Below are 6094 nucleotides of genomic sequence, written 5' to 3' on the forward strand. Positions count from 1 at the left end.
CACCCCACCTCCATGTTGGATGCTTTGGAACCAAGCTAATTCCCTACAAACTTTATTTCAGTCTCTTATTTAACCAACACAATATGTCCCCCCACACACACACACACATACATGGCCACTAGTGAACTAATGGGTCACATAACAATTTGTCTCCAACCCCTCCCACAGCCCATGAGCTCTGGGACATTGGCACCCACACCCACATCCCGGCGCCGACTTGTGCCTGGCATTCAGCAGCAACATACAGTTGGCTGGTGCAGGAAAGGTCTCGGCAAGGCCCTCTGACATGGCCAGACAGCTTATTCACTGACAAGATGTTGAAGCTGACAAGATGTTGAAGGACAGGACGTGAAGCTCGACTGAGATCTCAAGATGGATAGAGCTAAACACAAGCCTAAGCCAAAGCCAGAATTCTCCTCACCCCTAAGCTCTTCCATCATCCATGCACGCTAAAGAGCAGAGAGGAGCGAGGTCCAGAGGAGGCAGCAAGGGCAAGCACAGCATCCTGACACAGAGAACAGAGGCACTGGGGAGCCTTGGAGCAGCGCCCACCTTGTGAAATATTAACCCATGAGCTGGGGGAGCCCAAACAAATGCCCTACTTACTAAGGCTAGATGCTCTAGGTCAGGGAAGATCCTGGACAAGAGGCTGGACTGAGAGGCTGCTGTAAAGGGAATCAGGGAAAATGTCAAGAGACTCCAGGGAACAAAGGTGCAGGTGAAGGTCAGAGATCACTTGGCTAAATCTGAGGGCAGGTAATGCTAGGAAGATATAGAAATAGAGTAAAGGCAAGGTGTGATGGCGCATGCCTGTAACTAAAGCAGGAGGAATAAGAGCTTGAGGCAGGACTGGTCTATAGAGATACTGTCAAGAAAGAAGGGAGGAAAGAAGGAAAGAAGGAAGGAAGGAAGGAAGGAAGGAAAAAAAGAAGGAAAGAAAGAAGGAAGGAAAGCAGGGCTGGGAAGGTGGCTCAGTGGTAGAGTGCTTGCCTTGCATGCATGAGGCCCTGGGTTCGATTCCTGAGCACCACATATGCAGAAAAAGCCGGAAGTGGCGCTGTGGCTCAAGTGGTAGAGCTCTTGCCTAGAGCTGAAGAGCTGAGGGACAGCACCCAGGCCCAGAGTTCAGGCCCCATGACTGGCAAAAAAAAAAAAAAAAAAGGAAGGAAGGAAGCAAGCAAGCAAGCAGGGTACCAGTGGTTCACACCTATAATCATAGCTACTCAAGCAGCTGAGATCTGAGAATCATGGACAGACAAATCTGTAAGACTCTAATTTTTTTTTGGGGGGGGGGGGGGCTTTGAGCTTCCCAGGCATGTTCTCATTGGTCCCACAAACAGACCCGGCAGGGGTGGTTCCTCCAGGATGGCTTCTCTTTTGGACATCACCTGCCACTGTCTTTACTGTCCTTACAACCTGGAACTTTCTTGTATAGCAAGCACAGACGATGAGGCATTATGGGAAGTATTCCACTGGCACTGCCACAGGACTAGACGTTTCCTTTCTGACACCCCAGGGCCTCCACTACAGTGTGTGGCAGGTGGTTGTGGTACGCTTGAGCCAGCTGGGTTGCCCACCTTCAGTCTGGTCAGAGTCTTTCACATAGATGTGTGCTGTAGATGGTACCTGCTGAGGAAGGCGCAGAAAGAATGGCAGAAGGCCGGGCGCTGGTGGCTCATGCCTGTAATCCTAGCTACTCAGGAGGCTGAGATCTGAGGATCACGGTTCAAAGCTAGCCCGAGCAGGAAAAGTCCATGACCCTTATCTCCAATAAACCACTCAGAAAACTGGAAGTGGTGCTGTGGTTCAAGTGGTAGAGCGCTAGACTTGAGCTGAAGAGCTGAGGGACAGCGCCCAGGCCCACAGCTCAAGCCCCATGACAGACAAAAAAAAAAAAAAGAATGGCAGAAGGTAACCAATAATTCTCAAGGGCAGCCAGGTTCCTAGGCATACACTTAGAGCCCCTTCTGCCTACTCAGCTCTCATTGCTGGGAAACCAGCTCCAGTGACAGCTAAGCAGATATGCCATTGGTCCTCAAGTAGCCCCACAAGGGTCTCTGAACCCAAGAGCAGCTGACATAATGAAGCTAAGCAGAACACGGGAGAGCTAAGAGCTCGTGGCATCTGTAGAGAGCTTCAGAGGGCACCAAGCTCCTTCATAACCCATCTTCCCATTGGCCTTCAGGTAAGGGAAGATGATGTCATTTACCAGGTATGGAGGGAAACTGAGACCCACAAAATATACGGGAATTATCCAAGATACAGTGCAAACCAGCAGTACAGCTGTGGCATCAATGTGAACTCCGAAGTCAATATTCTGGGGTTCCAGCTGCAGCTACGCTAACATGTGGGGCGGGGGCGGGGGGGTGGGGGCACTCAGCTTCTTAGTGCTCTGGACTTTTGTTGTCATTTTTATTTTTGCAATGCTAGAGATGGAATCTAGTGTGTCAGCCATGCTAGCCAAGCGTACTACCATTGAACTACACCCTCTCAGTCCTTTGCCCTTTCATTTTCAAATTCTCTGGCTCTGTTCAGCCTATGATTGGGATGTGATGATGTAGCCAGGCATGAAGGATAAGTAGGGAAATACAAGGTGATTGTCTTATAACACAGGCTGCAAAACCTCAGCCTCTGCCAGGATCAACAGCTTCCACCTACAGCCTGGCCATACAGATCCAATCTCACAAATGAGGCCCAACCTGTCCCCAATCACACTCAACCAGCACCACCATTTTACTCAGGAGAAAAAGGGGGATTTCCCTATTGAATAGTCCTATCACCTTCCCCTGTTAGCAAAGAGGCCAGGACCAAGCTACCAAATTTCCTGTAGGATCTGCTACTAACATGAGTGTTACTGCAGGTGGCAGGAAGTCTCTACCTGGCCTCATCAGTATCCCCCAAATCCTACTTGCCCAGGGTGGCAGCCAGAGCTGGTGCCACCACCAGCTGGTGATGAAAGCACTCTGCAGGAGACATGCAGACAGACAGTGCCTTGACACCAGTAACCACCACCACTATGAGGGCTATGTACTCAGCGCATGCTGTGCTCAACCCTGAACTGCACACTGCTCATTAACAGATGAGAAGACTGAGGTAGGAAGAGGTATGATTTAACTATCATGTCCTCTAGCTGTCTTGTTTGTATTTACTGTATGAACAGTCATTAAAAAAATAGGACTAAGTGGAGCTATGGCTCAAAGTGGTAGAGTGCTAGCCTTGACTGCAAAAACTCAGGGGCAGTACTTAGGCCCATAACCAAAAAAAAAAAAAAAAGGAAAAGGGCACTTATAAGTCAGAGCACAATAGCCATTTGTTATCTGAAACAAATCTGCATTTTTTTCAACGACAAGACAATCCAACAAAGGTGCTCATTAGGCACCCATGACCCTGCATGCTCCCCACATGCTCCCCACCATTATCTGGTCCCAGCTGTTTTCCAACTTCCTTGCCAACCACTCTTCAGTTCCTTTACCCTACCTTCTCTTGTTGATTTTTTTTTTCCCTTCCTTTGGCCAATATCTGAAACTCGGGAGCTTACCTCAATTGGCTTTGCTTGCTTGTTTCACACTCTACCACTTGAGCCATACCTCCAGCTTAGTTTTTTGTGGTTATCTTTGAAAATTTTGTGTGTGTGTGTGTGGGTCGTAGGACCTGAACTCTGGACCTGGGCACTGTCCCTCAACTCTTCAGCTCAAGGCTAGTGCTCTACTCCTTGAGCCACAGCACCACTTCCAGCTTTTTCTGCTTATGTGGTTCTGAGGAATTGAACCCAGGGCTTCATGCATGCAAGGCTTCATGCATGCAAGGCAAGCACTGTTCCTTTAAGCCACCTTCCCAGCCCCTGAAGATTATTTTGAAGCCAGCCTAGGCTGGCGTTGAATCCTGATCCTCTGAGCTCTCAACCTCCTGAGTAGCTAGGATTACAAGTGTGGGCCACTGATGATTGTTTTTTGTTGTTGTTTGGAATTATGAGGTATACCACCTCAGAATCTTTGCACCTGCTGTTCAATGTTCTGCCACCAGAGAACTGCATGGCTTGCTCCCTTATCTCTGCTTAGAGACCTTCCCTCACCACCTTCTATTTAAAACAAGAAAAGAAAAACAAAAAGAGAAAGAAAGAAGGAAAGGAAGAAAGAAAGAAAGGAAGAAAGGAAGGAAGGGGGAGGGAAGGGGAGGGAAAGGGAGAGAGGGAGGGAGGGAGGGAGGGAGAGAGAGAGAAAGAGAGAGAGAGTCAGAGAGTCCATTTTTTGGCCTTCTCCATGGTCCTTTCTGCTTTTTCTCCTGACACTTATAACCTCCTTAAATACGGTATGTCTACTAGTTGCTGAATGAGCAAATGTAGAGTGGCCCCTCCCTTGGTGACAACCATCTGCTGTAAGCACAACCTCCTGCCACCTTTTCAAAGCTGTCTCTCACCATCACTCCAACCAGTCTGAACCATTCTGCGAGAAAGAGCATATAGAAAGTCTCCTCACCCCCACCCCCACCCCCACCCCCACTGTGCCACATGCCCTCCCTCTTACAAACCAATTGTTACAAGCACAGGTAAACACCAGAAGGCTTGCGATCCCTCGCCAAGGATCAGCCAAATCAAGTTCCTCCCCCAGGGTTGTGTGGCCAGGCCGGCAGGCCTCTCGGTTTCCTGTGTCCTCGGAGAGCAAGCCCACCACCCCTTTTCCCACCCTGTTCTATCTCCCTGAACTTGTCACCCCCGCAGGGCGCTGGTGCAGACCCGCAGGCACCCCGCTCTGCTGGGGGAGGGGGCATCAGCTCCTCCAACAGGTAGGAGGAGCAGAAGCTCGATCCCCCATCTTGGAGGGGCGTCATTCCCTCTCCGGAGGGAGCGGGGATTTAGAGGCACCATTTCTCGCAGCGGGCGCCCCAGGGCGGCTCAGGGAGCCCCCCGCCGACCCCTGGTCCAAGTGGACCCCAGCGAGAAGAGGTTGCAAAGCTTAGGCCCGGGAGGCAGGAGGGGAAGGAGGCGGGCGCAGGGACAAACCCGGGGCCCCGGACCTACCCTGGGACGGGGCCGCCCCGGCGCAGGCAGCGGCGGGGTCTCCGTGGAAGAGGAGGTGCGGGGGACGGGGCCGGGAGAGTCCGGGGCCAGAGCGCCGAGGGAGGGGGGGTCCCGTCCGTCCAGAGCCGGGGTGCGGGGGAGCCCGGGGGGCGGCGGGGCGGAGCCTGGAAGGCGGAGCACGGGCGAGCCGGGCGCGCGGGGGGCACGTCGGGGGGCGCCGCGGCCGTTACGGTGCCCTCAGGGCCGCCGGCAGCGCTGAGGGCCGCCGGGTGCTGGCTCCGGGCCCGGCCCCTCCCCCCCGCTCCGGCTCCGACCGCTCGCAGCCCTCGGCCGCGGGTGCGCTGTCAACAAAGCGTCACTTCCGGGCCGCCCCTTAGCAACAGCGCGGGACTCCCCGCGACGCGTCCCGCCGCCAACGCGGGCGGCGGCGGCCCAAGGTTCCGGGCTCGCGCGGGCCGGGGGCGCGCGCGTCCTCCCGGAGCTCCTCTCGCCCGGGCCCCGGACCTCTCGGGCCTGGGTCAGAGGTCACGACGAGTTTCCCGCGAGGGGCCCCGTGAGCCAAAGGTCACGCCGGACCTCACCCGCTCGAGTCCTCTCGCGCCCCGCCGACCCGACCCCGACCCCGCATCCCGCACCTCCGGCATCCCCGACCTCACTTGCCCGGCTTAGCTCGGCTGCCCGCGCCCCCCTCGAACGTCTCTCGGGTCCTCCAGAGGGCGCGCAGCCCACAGGTGCGGATGCAGCCGCCCGCGCCCGCGCCCGCGCCCGCCCCCCCAAAAGAAGTGCGCCTCCGCCCGCAGCCCGCGGAGGGTCACCGCGAGGTGCGGGGGAATGCGAGGCGGGCCCGGCCCCCGCGTCGCCCTGCGCCCCAGCTCCAGTGGCGGGTCCCAAGGACGTCTCAAACTCGCCCCTCTCTCCTCTCCCCCCCGGCCCCCCCAGGAGCAGATCCCGACTTTGCTCCGACATCATTTATTTTCTGGATTTCTGCAGCAGCCTCCTGACCCGGTCCCCGCGCTTCCCGCACAGTTCCACCCGCCACAGTCACTGGTCCGAAATGTGAGTCTGAGCGTGCACCGC

At 55.1% G+C, this 6094-nt stretch overlaps 1 protein-coding gene across 2 annotated transcripts in view; it reads right to left on the reverse strand.

The window, feature by feature from the left end:
- Zer1 (zyg-11 related cell cycle regulator) overlaps nucleotides 1-5334 on the reverse strand; it is a 31374-nt gene extending 26040 nt beyond the window's left edge. For both annotated transcript variants that reach the window (XM_070014777.1, XM_070014776.1), the window contains exon 1: nucleotides 5018-5334. The gene's annotated coding sequence lies outside the window, so the exon portion shown is untranslated. The remainder of the gene's footprint in view (nucleotides 1-5017) is intronic.
- Between the last annotated feature and the right edge of the window lie 760 nt (nucleotides 5335-6094).

Source organism: Dipodomys merriami, unplaced genomic scaffold, assembly GCF_024711535.1.
Source record: "Dipodomys merriami isolate MVZ:Mamm:240054 unplaced genomic scaffold, mDipMer1.0.p SCAF_11, whole genome shotgun sequence".
Classification (NCBI taxonomy): domain Eukaryota; kingdom Metazoa; phylum Chordata; class Mammalia; order Rodentia; family Heteromyidae; genus Dipodomys; species Dipodomys merriami.